This window comes from Eulemur rufifrons, chromosome 28, assembly GCF_041146395.1.
Source record: "Eulemur rufifrons isolate Redbay chromosome 28, OSU_ERuf_1, whole genome shotgun sequence".
Taxonomy (NCBI): domain Eukaryota; kingdom Metazoa; phylum Chordata; class Mammalia; order Primates; family Lemuridae; genus Eulemur; species Eulemur rufifrons.
This window is the reverse complement of record NC_091010.1, coordinates 996182-1016071: the sequence shown is the minus strand read 5'-3', so window position 1 is coordinate 1016071 and position 19890 is coordinate 996182.

Genomic DNA, 19890 nt, shown 5'->3' with positions numbered 1-19890 from the left:
TTCTGGGAAATGCACTGTTAGGTGATTTTGTCATTGTGTGAACATCACAGAATGTACTTGCACAAACCTAGAAGGTATAGCCTGCTCTACACCTAGGCTATATGGTACGACCTATTGCTCCTAGGCTACAAACCTGTACAACATGTTACGGTACTTAATATTGTAGGGAATCATAACACAATGGTATCTGTGTATCTAAATGTGTATCTATGTTTAAATATCTAAGCATAGAAAAGTTACAGTAAAATACAGTACGAAAGATAAAAAAATGGTACACCTGTATAGGTCACTTGCCATCAATGAACACATAAGACTAAATGTTGTACAGTGAATATATAAACCAATAGCATAGTCATTTATGATTATATTATCATCAAGTATTATGTATTGTATATAATTGTATGTACCATAGTTTTATCTCACTGGCAACACAGGTTGGTTTACACCAGCATCACCATAAATACATGGATAATGCGTTGTGCTTCAATCTTCACATGCACTAGAAAGTTTTCAGCTTCATTACAATCTCATGGAAGCACTCTAGTATATGCAGTCCATCATTGACCAAAACTTTGCTATGCAGGGCAGGACCGTATTTATTTTTATATATATGACTATTTGTATAAGCTATTTCTTCAGTTTTCTTTCAAAATTTGTACCTATAAAGATATTTATTTCTAATATATAGTATTCCATGGTAACAGATTTTCTGGAAATTTGACCTGAGAAAATCTGGAATAATAATATGCAATGAGGCTTTACCCTAATCAATGACGGACCCAAAATTTACTCTTTTGCAGAATGGACATCATGACTACAATTACTGTACCTAATAGTCATATTTACTGTGTGTGACAAATAAGTTATTGAATATAAAATATATTAGTAAAACTGTAATTTGACATTGGATTTTATGAAGAGGGCTCTGACAGAGATAACATCCCCTTTTCATCAGTATTTAGATAAGACAGAAACATAATTTTTATGACAATTACAAAATATTATAATGGAATGGTATTTATAAAAGATCATTTGATGACTCAAGGTGGTTAGTATTTACTTAGCACATACAGTGTATTAGGTACTATACCAAGCCATGACACATTTATAGGTATAATACCTAGAGTGCAAAAATAAATAATTCAGAGATTCATTGGAAATGACAAATTGACATATTTTCAGTCATACGACGTGACATTAAAACCATCATAAAAATCAACTGTTTTGGTATACAATAAATGAACTAAGCTAAAGTGTTAGATAATTTTATTAGAATGTTTGACTAATTAGTCACAGAAATGAATGGGCAGCATTTTGACCGGCAAACGGAGAATATGCATTGTTTTCAAATAACAGACAAAAGTATTTTAAATGGATGTTTTTTGTTTGTTTGTTTTTTTTTGTTTTTTTTTTGAGACAGAGTCTCACTCTGTTGCCCGGGCTAGAGTGCCCTGGCATCAGCCTAGCTCACAGCAACCTCATAGTCCCGGGCTCAAACAATCCTTCTGCCTCAGCCTCCCAAGTAGCTAAGACTACAGGCACGTGCCACTATGCCCGGCTAAATATTTCTATACATTTTAGGTGGTCCAGCTAATTTCTTTCTATTTTTAGTAGAGATGGGGTCTTGCTCTTGCTCTGACTGGTCTTGAACTCCTGAGCTCAAGCAATCCTCCAGCCTCAGCCTCCCAGAGTGCTAGGATTACAGGCGTGAGCCACCACACACAGGTCTAGTACATTTTTAAATAATCACATTTTACAACTTATAAATGCCATATGGCATATTGAAGGGGAGTGTTCCCAATAAAGAAACATGGGATTTATTATTAGATGCTGTTGATGCTACAAAAAAGATTGTGTGAAATATTTTCTTCATGTGGACACTGTTCATATTTGTGTTTTGGGGAAAATACTATACATTCTAAACACTTTTAATGCATGTGGCTAAAATCCTCAGAAAAATACAAGAATCCATAAAATGCTGAGTAGAGGTGAAAGGAAAATGTGAGAACTTCCCAGAAGTAGAAGTAAATCAAGGGCATTGTCTAGGGGAGCAATCAACTAAGAAGCACATGCTCTATTCAGACACAGGTAATCCCAAAGACATCAAATCCATATGGATTGTCCAATGGGCCACAGGATAATGGAATACATTTTTTTAAAATCGGCTTTATTTTGTTGCTGCTGTGATTGCCTTGGGGGTCTTCTTCATAAATTCTTTGCCTAGGCCAATGTCTGTAAGAGTCCTTCCTACATTTTCTTCTAGAATTCTCATTGTATCACGTCTAAGGTTTAAGTCTGTTATCCACCATGATTTGATTTTTGTGAGAGGTGAAAGCTGTGGGTGCTGTTTTAGTCTTCTACAAGTGGCTAACCAATTCTCCCAGCACCATTTATTGAATAGGGATTCTTGTCCCCAGAGTATGTTCTTTCCTGCTTTGTCAAAAATTAGGTGACTATATGAGGATGGTTCTATATTTGGATTTTCTGTTGTGTTCCACTGGTCTGTGTCCCTGTACTTGTGCCAGTACCAGGCTGTTTTAAGAACCACGGCCTTGTAGTATAGTTTGAGGTCTGGCAAATTAATACCTCCCATTTTGTTTTTGTTGCTTAAAATTGCTTTTGCTATACGGGGTCTTCTCTGATTCCATACAAAGTGCATAATTATTTTCTCTACGTCTGTGAAGAATGATGTTGGTAATTTAATAGGGATTGCATTGAATCTGTAGATCACTTTGGGTAGTGTAGACATTTTAACCATGTTGATTCTTCCGATCCACGAGCATGGTATATTTTTCCATCTATTTGCAAGTTCTGCTATTTCTTTTCTCAGTGTTTCATAGTTTTCCTTATACAGGTCCTTTACCTCTTTAGTTAGGTATATACCTAGATATTTTATTTTCTTTGTTGCTATTTTGAAGGGTATTGAGTCTTTAATTTGGTTTTCTGATTAACTGTTATTGGCATATATAAATGCCTCTGATTTGTGTATATTAATTTTGTAGCCTGAGACTTTGCTATATTCGTTAATCAATTCCAGGAGTCTCCTGGTTGAATCCTGGGGGTTTTCCAGATATAGCATCATATCATCAGCAAAAAGTGAGAGTTTGATCTCTTCCTTCCCTATTTGGACTCCCTTGATTTTGCTCTCTTGCCTGATAGCTCTCGCAAGGACTTCCAATACTATGTTGAAAAGTAATGGGGACAGTGGGCAGCCCTGTCTGGTTCCAGTTCTAAGTGAGAATGCTTTCAATTTTTCCCCATTCAGAATGACGTTGGCTGTGGGTTTGCCATATATGCCTCGTATCATTTTTAGGTAGGTTCCATCTACGCCTATTTTGTTAAGCGTTTTTATCATAAAAGGGTGTTGAATTTTGTCAAATGCTTTTTCTGCATCTAATGAGAGTATCATGTGGTTTTTGTTTTTGCTTCTATTTATGTGGTGAATTACATTTATAGATTTACATATGTTGAACCACCCCTGCATCTCTGGGATCAAGCCCACTTGGTCGTGGTGGATTATTTTTTTGATAAGTACTTGGATTCGATTTGCTAGTATTTTATTGAAAATTTTTGCATCTATATTCATGAGAGAAATTGGTCTGTAGTTCTCTATTTTTGTTGCGTCCTTTCCTGGTTTTGGTATCAATGTTATATTGGCTTGGTGGAACGTGTTGGGGAGAATTCCATCCTTCTCAATATTGGAGAATAGTTTATGTAGGATGGGCACCAGTTCTTCTTTGTATGTATGGTAAAATTCAGGTGTGAACCCATCTGGATCAGGGCTTTTCTTTTTGGGAAGGTTTTGTATTGCTGTTTCGATTTCAGTTCTTGATATTGGTCTGTTCAGGTACTCTATTTCTTCCTGGTTGAGCCTGGGAAGACTATGTGTTTTGTTTTGTTTTGTTTTGTTTTGTTTTTGAGACAGAGTCTCACTTTGTTGCCCGGGCTAGAGTGAGTGCCGTGGCGTCAGTCTAGCTCACAGCAACCTCAAACTCCTGGGCTTAAGCGATCCTACTGCCTCAGCCTCCCGAGTAGCTGGGACTACAGGCATGCGCCACCATGCCCGGCTAATTTTTTGTATATATATATTTTAGTTGTCCATATAATTTCTTTCTATTTTTAGTAGAGACGGGGTCTCGCTCTTGCTCAGGCTGGTCTCGAACTCCTGACCTCGAGCGATCCACCCGCCTCGGCCTCCCAGAGTGCTAGGATTACAGGCGTGAGCCACCACGCCGGGCCGGGAAGACTATGTGTTTCTAAAAATTTGTCCATTTCATCCGCATTCTCCAGTTTGTGTGCATAAAGATTTTTGTAGAATTCATAGATGATATCTTGTATCTCTGTAGCATCGGTTGTGATTTCTCCTTTCATGTTCCTAATGGAGGTTATTAGAGATTTTACTTTTGTGCTCTTGGTTAGTCTAGCCAGAGGTGTGTCTATTTTGTTTATCTTTTCAAAGAACCAACTTTTTGTTTTATTAATTTCCCTTATACTTTCTTTGTTGTCCTTTTCATTTAATTCTGATTTGATCTTAGTAATTTCTCGCCTTCTGCTGGGTTTGGGGTCATTCTGTTCTTCTTTCTCCAGCTCTTTGAGTCTATTCGTCAGGTTGTCTATTTGCAGGTTTTCTGTCTTTTTGATATAGGCATTTATGGATATGAATTTTCCTCTCAGGACTGCTTTAGCTGTGTCCCATAGATTTTGATAAGTTGTATCTCCATTGTCATTTAATTCAAAGAAACTTTTGATTTCCATCTTGATTTCTTCCTTTATAGAATAATTATTCAGGAGAAAGTTATTTAGCTTCCATGACTTTGAGTAAGAGTGAGGGTTTCTGTTTGTGTTCATTGTTACTTTTATTCTGCTGTGATCTGAGAAGATGCATGGTATAATTTCTATTTTTTTGAATTTTTTAAGACATGCTTTATGTCCTAGGACATGGTCAATCTTAGAGAATGTCCCGTGAGCTGATGAGAAGAATGTATATTCTGTGGACTTTGGGTAGAATGTCCTATAGATGTCAGCCATGCCCATTTGTTCTAGCATTCTATTTAGCTCCATATGTCTTTGTTTATTTTCTGTTTAGAGGATCTGTCCTGTACTGTCAGTGGGGTGTTAAAGTCTCCAGCTATTACAGTATTGTTATCTATCATTTGGTTGAGATCTAGTAGGGTTTGCTTTATGAATCTAGGTGCACCTAGGTTGGGTGCATATATATTGAGTATAGTCATGGCTTCTTGTTGAATTGTGCCCTTAACCAGTATGTAGTAGCCATCTTTGTCTTTTATTATTTTTGTTGGTTTGAAAGCTAAGTTATTGGAAATTAAGATTGCCGCACCAGCTTTCTTTTGGTTACTGTTTGCTTGAAATATCGATTTCCATCCTTTTATTTTCAGTCTAAATGCATCTTTGCAGGTTAGGTGGGTTTCTTGAAGACAGCAGATACTTGGATTGCGTTTTTTTTATCCATTGGGCCAGTCTATGTCTCTTGAGCGGGGAATTCAAGCCATTCACATTTATTGAGAAAACTGATAAGTGAGACAGTTTTTTGTTCAGCTTGTTGGGTAGAACTTCCTTGTGATGTTTTCTCTCCTGCTTCTGCACAGCCAAAGAAACAGTCCAGAGAATAAACAGACCACCTACAGAATGGGAAAAAATTTTTGCCTACTACACATCAGATAAAGGACTGATAACAAGAATCTATTTAGAACTCAGGGAAATCAGCAAGAAAAAAATCAAACAACCCTATCAAAAAGTGGGCAAATGACATGAATAGAAACTTCTCAAAAGAAGATATAAGAATGGCTAACAAACATATGAAAAAATGCTCAACATCCCTAATCATCAGAGAAATGCAAATCAAAACCACAAAGAGATATCACTTAACCCCAGTGAGAATGGCCTTTATCAAAAAAACCCAAAACAACACATGTTGGCATGGATGTGGAGAGACAGGAACACTCATACACTGCTGGTGGGACTGCAAACTAGTGCAACCCCTGTGGAAAGCATTATGGAGGTATCTTAAACAGATTCAAGTAGACCTGCCATTCGATCCAGCAATCCCATTATTGGGCATATACCCAAAGAAAAAAAGGTCATTCTGTAACAAAGACACATGTACCCAAATGTTTATAGCAGCACAATTCACAATAGCAAAGATGTGGAAACAACCCAAATGCCCATCAATACATGATTGGATTAGTAAGCTGTGGTATATTTATACCATGGAATATTACTCAGCTATAAGAAATAATGAAGATACGACATCTCTATGGTTCTCCTGGAGAGAGTTGGAACCCATTATATTAAGTGAAGTATCCCAAGAATGGAAAAACAAGCATCACATGTACTCACGAGAAAATTGGTTTCCCTGATCATCACCTAAATACACATCTGGGAACGACACCAATCGGATATCAGACTGAGGTGGGGGTGGGGGAGGGGATGGGTGTATGCCTACACAATGAGTGCATTGCACACCATTTGGGGAATGGTAACGCTTGAAGGTGCTGACTCGGGAAGGGGGGTGGGGAAGGGAGGGGTATATACCTACATGATGGGTGCAACGCGCACTACCTGGGGAACAGACACGCCTGGAGCTCTGACTTGGGGGGAAAGGCGGTACATGGGCAACGTATGTAACCTGCAATTCTGTATCCCCCATAACAATAAGATGAAATAAAAAAAAAAGTGGCTTTAGATGTCCCGAGTATGCTGTCTCTTATATGTGACAGCCAAATTATAAATTATGTTGTACTCAAGGAATAAGATACTACGATGAGAGTTAGAAGAAATTTCACATCGCCTAAGTTTCAGATATAAGAATTATGTTTAAAATGTTTAACTCAATACAATGGGGAAAATGGGAAACCAAAACAATGTGGCTAGCACAAGAAACTATAAGCTTGACAAGCCATGTTTGGAAAGAGCAAATCAAATGAAAACTATTGAAAATGTAATAAATCTACTTAATAGATAACATTTGGGTAAAACATTAAATTAGACTGATGTGAATAGAGGGCTAGGAAACTGTAATTTTGGGCACCATGTCCAAGGGAGACAAAGTAATAGAAATTACAAATTTAGTAATACATATATGAAGACTACAACGAGAAGAAAAGAAGCACATGTACTTGGTTCACTAAAACATATAAAAAGAACAAAGGGTTCTGAATCATTAAATTCAGAAGTACAATACATACAAAAGAGAAAAGCAAAGAAAAATTATTAACAGCAATAGTCAAGCTGCATCTAACACCAAACAGCATGTAAACACTTTAAAAAAAAGTGAGAAAGTAAAAAAAACCTAATCTCCAAAGGTGAGAAGGATGTTTCCAAGCTTTTGTAGAGCCAGAAAACAATGGTGCTGAGAAAAATTGAAACAAAAATTAGATTCTTAGCTAAGAAGAAGCAGAAGAAAAACACTGAAAGATTTGATTACCAATAGGAGCTTCTTAAAATATACTTTAAGGAGAAATAAATATTTTCCCTTATGAAAGTCAAATAAAGATGAAAGAGTTAAGAGGTTTGACATGAGAATATTAAATCAATAGATGTTAAACTAGTGGAGCTAAATTGTCCTTGGCAGCATCAAATTCAAAAGTATTTTGATAATGAAAGTGTGATTCAATATATTTTATTTAAATTAGATAACAAATTATATGCTGCTTGGATAATTTAACTAGTGACAGGAAAATCTATTTTTCAGACAACTTTTTATCCCTAACATGTTAAACATTGTTGAAACTTCTGTTGCATATTTTGCAGGTTATTAATTATTCTTTTATCAGAACTCATTTGTATCAAAGAGCAAACAGTGGCATAGACATTTATCACAAGCTTCTGAACACCCGCAACAGGGTTGAAAGGATGTAATGATACGGTTTGTCCAGTACATGACCACAAAGAAACTCACCACAAGCAGGGTGATCTGGGTGGCTTTTTCTCGGGAGAGGCTCTCAGGGAGAATCCGGTGCTGTGAAGGTGCTGGGATCCCGCCTGATGGCTGAACAAGTGAATCACCGTGTATGCACCTGCGAACAGCATGGATCCTACAAAGGAACATCACTGGATGTTGTCAGAGTGAAAAACAGATCTCTGATGATGGAGTTCATGGGTGAAAGTATTTGTTGAGAATCAGCACATTGGTCTGGGTCATGTTGAAAGAAGCCACAGTGTAAAATACCAGGTTACTACTAAAAGGCAAAATGAGGGGCCATAAAAAGAAGAAAGTATGGATAATGGAATTTGTGAACTTGTGTTTGAACTTTGCCATGCGGGCGGAGCTGGGGCTGGTGGTGATGGCCTGGAGCATGATCCGGAGGCAGGTGGTGCAGATGGAGAGGCCGTCATCGCCCTGCTCATGTGGAAAAACACCTTACACTTGAAGTCGTTCCAAAAATCCAGAGACTCCAAGAGGTCTGTAGACAAAAATCCCCTGCAGTGAGGAGCATCACTGTGTGTATGACGACGAGAGAGATGATCAGGTTAGTGGGCTAGGCCTTTGATCTAGAAGAAATGTGAAGCTGTAGAAGAGAAGGAGAAAGGTGTTGGCTGAGACTCCAATGCCAGCTTAGAAAAAAAAAGGCATTTTTAATAACATGAGTAGAAAGAATGTTCATCTTAATGGCACAGAGGAAACATCTTTTGTATATCTGGAAAAAACAATTTACCTTACATCATCAATGTTCTTTCTTAAATAGCCAAATTATCACCATAATTATTGTTTCTTATTTTATCCACTTAGTCTTGATTTACATCGATTATCTCATATAAATTCTGAAAATCCAGCCTCTGCATCATTTGCCACACTAAACATGTGTATGGAAAACACCAACATATCCACAATTATGCCCTTGTGGAATGCACACTATCTATACTTTTATTGTACCTGGGCCTCCCCTTTTAGAAATCATATCTTTGTTGTTCTTTATTCCCTCATTTTATATTTAACTTCCAAAACATTGATAGGCATATAAAATTGATTAAACCAATGAAAATATAATATCCACTTGGGTCTTTCTCACATCTCACCAATCTGACACTTTCTATTTATGGCTTTTTCACATTTTTGGACCCTTGTGATTACACTGGACGCATTCTGATAATTCAGAATGATCTTTCTATTTTTAGTCAGCTGTTTAGCAACCTTGATCTCACCTTCAACCTTCTATGCCTTTTGCCATGAAGTCTATTACATTCCCAATATGTGGGAATTAGGACACGCCAACTTTGGGGGCCATTATGTGCTTGTCTAAATCCTTTTCACCTAAAACTGGTCATGGTTCTCTCTGAGTTTAGTCCCAGTTTAGTTTACGTCCCAGAAATCCCTATGTGAACTCTTCATCTCGAACAGACTAGCTAATATACAACTTTTCAATTATCAAAAGGGTAAACATGACTTTTGATGACTTTATAATAACCGTGAAGTTGCATCAAAATAGTCACATGATTCTTTTCCTGAGACTTCACTTGCAACAAGGATATTCTCCTATGCCTTGAAAATCACTGACGTCTCCAATAACCAAGATAATCCCACTGACTTTTTCAGGATATCTTCTACACCAGAACACCTTGTAAAATTTCACTGAATTATTGTGGAGTTACTATCTCATGTTATTTGTCTCGGATTCAGGCATCACTAGTTTGATTCAGTGCTTAGAACAATTCAGCTTTATGACAGAAAAAAATTAAAAACAGTACATTCACTTAGATTCTTTCCTGAGGTGAATGTCCAGTTATATTCTAAAGTCTCTCCTGTCTATGTCATCACATGCGTGTAAATATATAAGGCAATGTAGATATGTTGATAATTAGTATTTCTGGCTCATACTCAGAAATGAATGGCTGATGTAGAGAATTGCTCTAAAACCAGCTGGCTTGTAAGAGTTTGTAAAGGACACATCTTATAGTTGATCATCTTTCTACAAAATTTTAATCTAATAAAGGGACATCATTGTCTTAACTATCAGAAGCAAACAACTGATAGTCACCACCAACATATATTTGCATCCTCGGTCCATTTCTTTGTTCTGCTGTCAAGTTGGACCCACAAGAAGCATCCAAATAATACTCTCTTAAAGGTATAGTGGTCTCCACATTTTAGGAATTATAGTCTGGTATGTTAAGGAATTATCAGTTAAAAAATATTTGGGCATAAGCTACTAATATATGTACTAATATAATAACTGTATAATGAATATACAGTTATTAATTAACTATATATTATTTCAATGGAATAATGTTGACAACTAAAGAATAAGTATTTTTATATCTTTTGGAAATATATCTCGACTCACAGAATCAAACAATTGATAGTTGTCAAAAACATATGCGTGTGCAAAAACGTCATTTGTTGTTAGTCTGCATTTTAAACTTTGCGTCCTATGTATGAGTTTAATGAATCTGGGAAACCCAACAGGAAAAATCATGCAATTTGCAATAATATGGTACCCACTAGGCAGAAACAAAATTTTTAAAAAATTGACAGAGGTGGCCTATAGGTTGGCCAGGATGCTAATAACGGAGTACTATCTGATACATTGAAAAGTTAAAATCCTAACGCACATCTTGGCACTCATAAGAAGTGACAACCATGGCCTCCTGGAGCTGAAGGTGAATCCTCTGAGAACCCTCACTGAACATGTGACACAGAACAAGTTCATTGTCATACCGGCATTCACCCTAGGCTGCTTTCAATGTTGTAAGTCCCAAAGCACATGCACAATCATGAGTAATGAAAAATAACACCATCACATGAACCAGGAAAAAAAGACTGATCATAATGTACCTGGGCATAGATCAGGGGTAGGGAAAAATAGGAGTGAATTCAAAATGCCATTTACAGAAACCCAGGAGCTGTTTTGCATTAGAGAATATGTTCTTTTGAAGAAAAAAGAAGTTTGGTAAATCTATTTACACTTCTGCATCACAATATCTAATTTTTAGAATAGCGCTATTTTATAAATGATATCATTTGAATAGTAATCTTTATACTCTGCCCTCTGTTGACTAAATATTATCTATATGATTCTTAAATTTTTTTACTATGCTAATAAATACAGAGTCATTTTCATCACTAATTTCGTCACAGGTACCAAGAAGCATTGTAAGACCTACGAGGACTCATTGAGAACATAAAGTGATTAGGATCATTGCAGGTGACAAGGTGAGGGAGGGTTACTTGGTTCGGTCAGTGGCAATAGCTGACAAACTGGAAAACAGCTGGCAACTTCAGAGAAGGAAAACTTATTTCTCACCAAGATTAGTTCCATGGAAAGATCGTTATGAAATGTGCAAATGGCATAAGGATAAATATGCTGCACAGCAGATACCACTGAACGACTGCAATACATCGACTATTCTTTAGAAAGTTAACAGAGTGTAAGCTGCAAGTGGAGCCACAATGTTTCTGACAGGAAAATTTATAATTCTTAGCTTCCCTGGGGGAAAGCACAGGCAGGAAAACTGTCACTGTAAAACTGTGGGACAGAGAAACCATGGAGAGACTTGATGACTTGATCTCAATTCCTGTGCTACCAATTTGGGGAAATGCTATAATAAAAATGCTTTTGGCTGTCTGTGTGTGTGTGTGTGTGTGTGTGTGTGTGTCCAGAACAAAGAAGCAAAGTATATACTCTTATTTTCCCTAAAGACTTGTACGTTCTTTTACCATCATGCCCCTGTGCATCACTCTGAAGACAAATGAAAGTGATATATAATAAAATATAAAAATATTGAATTTGGTTGGACATTTCCAAGTTGTAAATTGGAATATCTTCTGTTCTCCATGGACACTTGATTACAATCAGTTGATGTCCCTCCTTTCTGACATTATCCACCTTAAGTGCATACAGTTCAGACTTTTAACATGAATGCTATAATTTTGTTTCTAAAGTTCAGAGAAAGAGGTTTCTTACTGTTAAGTATTCTTGAGGGTCTGATGCCCTTCTGAGACACAAAAGAACAATTGTCATCACCATGATTGTTCCTTTCTATTTTCAGCCCATCCTGATTTCATTCTTTTTGTCTTCATTTAAAGAAAGAAAAACACAATGAGGCACTATCCCTACTGAATTTAGACACCATTTACTAGTAAATTTCAACAAAATAAAAATGAACTTGTCATATTAGGGAACACATGTTTTAAGAAGAAAATTGAAATTTGAAACTTTCAATAAAACATTATGAAAACAAAATCTAGAAGATATACAAGTATATTGTTAGTAAGGAAATGCTATGTTCTAAATATTTTGGAAAGTATTAGTTTCTCATCATTAATAATGTCATCCAAAGAAATATACAGATACTTCATACTTTTTAGTTTGTTAAACATATAAGACACATTTTAGGGAAGTATTTAAAATGATGCAGAATATTTCAATCTCCCATTCCTGTGATGTAATCATTAACACTACAGAAAATTCATAAGTGGCAGAAAGGTATACGTCCAGACAAGAGTTTTTGTAACCACAACAACAAAAATTCTGCATTAGTAATAAGTATAAGACAATAAATTTTTAAAGGCATCTTCTAAGAGCTAATTTAAAATATTGAAAAAATGATTTATAACAACTTTAAATGGTTTTAAAATATTATAAACATACTAAAGTATCTCCAAATTTCAAGAACAAAGAATTATGACTAAATTCTTCTGAATTTTTTCAGAATTCTCCTGTTTTAAGAGATAACATTTCACTGAAGTACAGACTAAATTAAAACTGAAAAAAAAAATTGTAAAATAAAGAATTCAAATGCAATGGCTACTCATTGCGAGCAGCGTCCTATGGCTGGCCTGTAGGGCCTGGGCAGGAGCAGCGGTGCCCCCCTGGGCCCGGCCAAGCACTTGTCGCTGTCGCTGCACGGGCCCAGTGTCCACCTCTCTCATCTCATGTTAGGCGCTCTGACTCCAGGCGCAGCAGCAGGAGCACCACGTGGCGGTCGCGTTCCTGTCCCTCTGACCCCCAATGCTGCTCACGCACCTGTCACTGCCCGCCAGCAGCCTGGTCAGCGCAGGGACCCTCCGATTAGCAGCGCTCAGGCAAGAGCTGACCACGCGGCTTCTGGCGCAGAGCGCCCGACGGGCTGGCGCCCTCGCCTGGCTCGGAGGCTCCGCCGCGCGCCAGTTCCATCAGCACCGGCGCCCACAGCGGCGCCCACGCACCTTCCCCCCTTTCCTCGCGGGGCTGCCCTGAGGGCCGCTCGGGCAGTCTGCCCACCCCCCGCAGTGTGGAAAGTACCGTGCGACGGTCCCGCTTCCTCCCATCCTTCCCTCCTGCCTTCTCTGCACTGCCCTCCTCACTCCCAAATAGGACAGTCACCACTGTTTTGGTGGGAAATACTGGATATTCAGTATAATTTTTTCTCCTGTGTTGTGCCAAAAAGAAACAGCCAAATAATGACCAGATTTCTCATCTTTCTCCATTTTTGTTTACACTTTTCTGTTAGCAAAAAATATTTGCCTATCCATCTTGTAGGAGACATTATAATTATTCATATTTTACATACATTGTGATACTAATCAATTACATACACTCTAACATATACCCCCAAAATACTTTAATAGAATGAGAGAGACAAAATGGAAATAGAAATTGCAGCAAGATATGGGATGGTTTGAACTAACACAAAACAGACAACACAACAGTTCCTCACCTGTAGGTTGGTGTAGAAACTCCTTTCTCCATTGTGTGCCCTGGGCAGTTTCTGGACCAAGTGCTAGCCGGCCTGTCTACAGTCTGAGTCTTAGAGTCAGCATCACCTCCTGGAGTTAACTACAGTCTCCAAGAAGGAGGCTGATGGAGATAGTGGAGAGATAGCAAGGTGAGCCACACAGGTCGTAGGTGAAGGACACAGAGGGTTTAGACATGTTAGAAGGTGGCAGTAAAAGAGAACTTCCTTTAAAACCTATAGCAACATCATACGTCATGGCAAAATATTGAACACTTTCCTCTTGAATCTGAGAACAATACAAAGATGTATATTATACCATTTTCATTCACCATTGTACTGAAAGTACTATTCAATACAATAGTGCATGAAACAGACAAAAAAAGGTATAAAGATTGAAAAGATTTGTAGATGATGACTGTGTATGTAGGAAACCTAAATGAATCCACAAGCTATCTGAATCAGCATAAGCATTTAGTAAGGTCACCCAGTACTAAGTCAGTACACTAAAATAAATTGTATTTCTATATATAATAAAGAATAAGAAAATGAAACTCAAAAATATCATCTACAGCAACATTAAAAAACAACAAATATCTAGGATTAAATCTAACAGAAGAAGTCTTGTATACCTATACAGTGAAATGTACCAAACATTGCTAAGGAGAATTAAAGGAGAACTAAATGTTTATGGTTTAGAAGATTTGATATTGTTAAGGTTAACAATAACGATGAAAAAAATGGTCAAGAGATTGCATATAAGCAGAATTAAAATCCCAGCAGGATGTACATGTTTGTAAATTAACAATTTGATTCTAAAATTTATATGACAGAGTAAAAGTCCAAGAAAACCTAAACAATCTTGAAGAACAAAGTCAGAGGACTTTAGGTAGTAAGACATACTGTAAAAGTACTGGAATTTAGACAGGAGGGAATAGAATATGCATGGGCAGAAATATCAACAGAACATAATGGAGAGTCCCAACATAGACCTATAGCTGACTGTCCACAAAGGTGACATTGCCAGGCAGAGGCTGAGTCGACTGGATATTCATGGGGGAGGGAGCAGTGGAATTAACAGTGACCCACGGCCCCTACCTCACTCCAGACACAACACCCAAAACCCCAGCAGGGTGTGCACCTAAATGTGAAATAGTAAGAATTCTAAAAGACAAAGGGATATTGTCTTTGGACAATGGAATAGCCAAAGATTTCTTAAATAGGACACAAAATTCACTAAACATATAGGAAAAGATTGACAATTAGACTTCACTAAAATTAAGAAGTTCTGATTATCAAAAGGAATCATTAAGTGCCTGATGAGGCCAGCTAGATGTATAATGCCTCTATCTGATAAAGAACTGGTATCCAGAATATACAAAGAATTCCTATAAGTAAGACCCACAACCCAATTTAATAATGGCCAAGAGATCTGGAAGAGGCATTCTGTAAAACAAGAGCTCCAAATGGCCAGTGACACGTGAAAAGGGGCTCAACATCATCAGTCGTCAGGGAAATGCAAATTCAAACCACAGGGAGATACCCACATACATCCACCAGAGTGCCCCAAATGACAATGACAACACCAACTCGGCATTGAAGGGGAGTGACTTGAACTCTTATCCCCAGCTAGGAAACTGATGGTAAATATGTGCCTACCGTGTAACCCAGCAATTTTATTCTTGGTAGTAGTCACCAAGGAAAATGAACGCCACGTCTGACAAAAGGCAAGCATGGACACTTCGGCAGACAGGGGCAAATGCAGGGCTCTCCATAGTGCCACCAGGAGAGACTTGTCACACCAACACATTGAATTTTTCAGTTTCCCAAGAGGGAAGGTGACCAGCGGGGGCGCTCGGGAGCAGCGGGAGTGGCCCCTTCCCACACATAAGCGCACTTTTCACACGAACACATTGAATTTTTCAGTTTCCCAAGCCGGCCTTACAACCACGCATGGGCAAGTCGCTGTCATAATGACAGCGGCCATTGCCTAGGGGCGACCCAGCCCCTAGTCCCCTGTCACTTGGCTTCCTGCCGTTGCCCGGGGAGACGGGCCCTGACAGCGCAGCGCAGCGCACTCTGCGGTCACAGGGAGGGGGCGGCGGGTACTGGGCGCGCGGCACTGAGGGCGGCCGCGGTCATTTGGATTCATGGGTGCGCGGGGGCGACGGGGGTGCGGGGTTTACTTGCGCTGTGTCAGGGGCTGGGGCAGGGAAGGCGATACCAAAAGGCTGCAGTCGGTGGCGCTCAGGCTGAGCACCCGTCCAGGTTCAAGTCCCGGGCTGCGGTCAGAGATGCAGTTGGAGCAAGGGCGGAGGCGCGGGCCAGGACCAAGAGGGCCTGGGTTTCCGAGCCAGAGAGTCCGCTGTGGCCAACACGTCCCCACCCTGAGACACGCGCTCTGTCCCCACCCCTTGGCTGTCCCGGTCACACAGATCCGCCCTGGCATTCAAAACTCCTTTTCAAACAAAAGACTGGGCAGATCACACCCCGCCCCTTCCTCCTCATCTCCCAGGACCGCCTGGCTCGCCCTACTCGCCCCCACCCTGGGACCGTCTCCAACAGTTGCTCGCCTTGCCCCCCAATGAGATGCCCCTGCCCTGGCCCTGATGTCAGGCTTCAGGTGGGGCCATGGGAATGCGGTTCAGGAGCTCTGCTTCTTGGCAGCCTGGGACCTGGGGGTCCTCTCCCGGGTTCTGGGTGTCCCCTTGCCTGCTGGAGGCGATGAAGTGGCCAGATCACCTCCTACATCCAGCGAAGGAAACTGGAGCGGACTTGGCCTCCGAAGGGTGACTCTTTGGTCCCCGCCCCTCCCCTGGGTGTTCTGAGTCCTTGCCGTCTATGCAGCCAGTGTCCCACGCCACCCAGACTCCAGGGCAGTTTCCTGGCTTCTTTGTCCCGCCTCTGGTCTGGCATCTTGGCGGGGTGGGAGTTGGGGGGGGATAGGAAAGACCCATCCGCTCCTTCAGTGCCTCCACTAGATCAACACCTAAATGCCATCTATATTGTGCTTAAATCAGTTTTATTTTACATTTAATTTTCCAAGATATCCCACAAGGGAGGTTCTTGTAGTGGCTCTTAGAGGACTCTAAGTGCTTCTTGCTGAGATGCTGCCTTTCTCACACTTTTGCTGTCTTCTCCCCAGGAAAGCCACTAAACTCTCACCAGCACCCCTTCCTGACTGGCCTCTAGGGGTTACATAAATCATGGCTACATTAAAAGATGGCCCTCATCTCCATCGGCTGCTTCCCAGTTTTATCTCCTCATTTTTTCAGAACCAGGGAAAGCCCATCCGCTGAGACCCACCAGTAAATAAATAGGCCACACACTACATGTACCTGCGAGCGTTTATTGTGCAAGCAGCGTTAAACTGCAGCAAGCAAACATGCCCCGCCACCAGGGCACCGCTGTGAGCTCCAGTCTTGATGTCGCCTGCACCCAACGTCTCCCCTCCCTTCTCCTCCCTCAGCCACTAACAGGGGTAAGTTGCAAATTTCTAACAGTAGCAACCGGCCCAAGGACCCCCTTGGCCGAGCAGGGCGGGAGGCAGGCCCAGGTCTGGTGATCCCATTGGCCGAGAGGGGCAAGACCCCGCGGGGGTTGCGTGTGGGCGCATGGGGCAGCTGGTGGCTGCACAGGCCAACCTGGTGGCTTCTTCTGGAGGAAGGCCACGTGCCAGAGGAGGGGCCCTGTGCTCGCTGCAGGTGCGGCGTGGGAGGGGTGCGGGTGGGTGCGGCTCATGGGGGCAAGACCCAGAGGACAGCCGCCGCCCAGCGCCACCCTGCGCTGCGCTGTCCTGTCCTGTGCGGAGCTGCCCCGAGGGACAGTGGAGGGGCATGGGCCAGGGCTGCCTGCTGCCTGGGCCTCACCGCAGCCGGCGTCACTTCATGTTTTATATTAATATTACAGCTGCCTTGGCCGGGCGTTGAAAAGAAACTCATGGGGTGGCCTCAGGTGGGAGTCACACCCAGTCGCCGTCTGGGGAGGCAGCAGGGCAGGCGCGGGCTGGGGCCTCTGTCTTTGACTAAGGGCAGGTTCCCCCAAGGACAACTGTGCAGCCGCTGACACCCACCTCTGCCTTCCAAACCCTTACTGCTCTTCTCACACTTACACAGTTAAAACGAGGGAAAAGAGCGTTCGGTGCTGTTTGTAATGAACTTGCTGGTTCACGGAGCTTTGGTAGAATATGGACATTTTGAGAAATGCTGGTGTCGTCAGTTCTTTGCTTTTCAACCCTAGAACTAAAGCGTATCCTTTCCTTGTTCCTCTCTCTTCCTTTTCCTAGAATGATTTAAAAAGGCTTTTTAACTATATGCAGCATTTTGCATGATTTTGGACATTTGTCTTTTTTCGGGGTCCGTGCCACCATTGAGTCATTCTTCCGTATTTCCACTCTGTGTTTTATCTGCCAAGCAACGTGAAAAGATGTCTGTACGTATTTTTCCCTTTTCTCTGTCATTGGGTTCAATTGCAGCGTGTGCCTGGAAAACTCTGAAAAAGAGAATCCCAGCCATCTTAGGTTGTCCTTCCAGAATGTAACAGAACCAAGCTCCTCCTTTCTTTCAATTGTGTTTGAACCCATCTTTCTAACGTCTGGGATATACTTTTGATTCTGGCAGATTGGCCCTCCCTGGTGCTCAAAACTCCAGTTGCTTTCTCCCAAGGTTGCTGATGTTTTGTCCCAATTCTTCTATAGAGGAATGTAATTCATGGTAGTGGCTCCCTAGTTCCTTTCTCTAACCTCTAAAAAGATGAAATTCTCCACAAGAGAAGCCAGAAACAGTGTCAGAAACAGGACCAGAAATGGAGTCACGTATTAAAGGCAGCATTGTGAACGCCATGGGCATAATACCTGCATAGCTGACTTTGCAACCTGGAGCAAATTGCTTCATTGATCTGGGTCTCATTTGTGAAATACTGGCTTTCACGGTTTGAGCTCCAGGTGTAACTAAGTTTGATGAGCAAAGAAAACGTGTTAGACTAGGGAAAAAACAATTCGCTAACGGAATCGGCTCTTTACTAACAGGGGTTTTCTATAAAGCCCATTGACGAGGATGGCTGCAAGGAACAAAGGGCCACTGCACTTCCCACAGGAGAGAGGTCCTGGCAGCCAGGGATGAATGAGAACCAGAGTCTGGTACTCACTGCCTAGGGGCGGGGCAGGGAAGGGCGGGACATTGTCAGTCACGTCCCTGGGCTCTGAGGTGGGCGCCTAGAGGGAACTCTGGGTGTGACGTTTTCCTTGTATCCAGGCGACCACAGGACACTAGTTGGCAAGGACCGGCCAGGGCAAGCAGCCTTCAGTATGGAGGCTGCAGCGGAAGGAGGAGGAGCTCTGACCATGCTTTTTCCTGGCCGTGGCGGTGCCCTTAGAGTTTGCTGGGTCTCCATCCGTTTTAAATAAGCCCAGCTGGTCCCCACCCTCAAACCCGTGTCAGCTCAGAGGCGGCAGCGGCCGGCGGGAGCGGGGCCGTGGCCGAGGCTGGAGCCCAGCCCAGGGCAGGGCTGCAGGGACAGCAGGCGAGCAGCGGGCCAGCAGGGGCTGTGAGCGCGGTGGAGCTGGGGAGGGAGCGAGCGCGCGGGCAGCCCCGGACAGCAGCCGAGGCGCCCCGTGGGGAACACGCGGAGCTGGTGCGTGTCTCCCAGTGCCAGCCCCAAGCTGGGCGGGCGCACCCATCCAGCCCAGGGCCGGGCCGGCGCACCCATCCAGCCCAGCTGGACTGTGAGATCTACCAGGCGGTGGGGGGGAACCCAGCAGCAGTGGCGCTGGCACCCACTGCCATGAAGACTGCCAAGTTGGATTTTGGAGCTGGTGAGGGCCACCACCTGCAGCACATCAGTGCCCAGGAGATGCCTGAGAGGCACACTTCTGGCCTCTGCGACCCCCAGGGTCCCCCAGGAGGCATCCACACCCTCGGGCTCCTTCCTGCCCGGACCCAGTTCTCCCGAGGCTGGGCACCCGGGCTGAAGCCTGGCTCTGCCTCACAGCCCCACCCCTGATTCTTTCCCTGCCACTCGGCCTGTTTCTTCCCCTCCCTCCTGCCCAAATGCCCAGTTCTTGCCGCCTCTTCCCATTTCCCCAACTCCGCATGGGACCCTCCCTGAGGCCTTTTATTTTTGTAGCGCTATTCATCATCCCATGGGACTTGATAAAGATGTTTTTGGTATATTCCCTCCCATTTCTGAATGAAAACTCACACGTGCCGGCTTCGGAGTTCC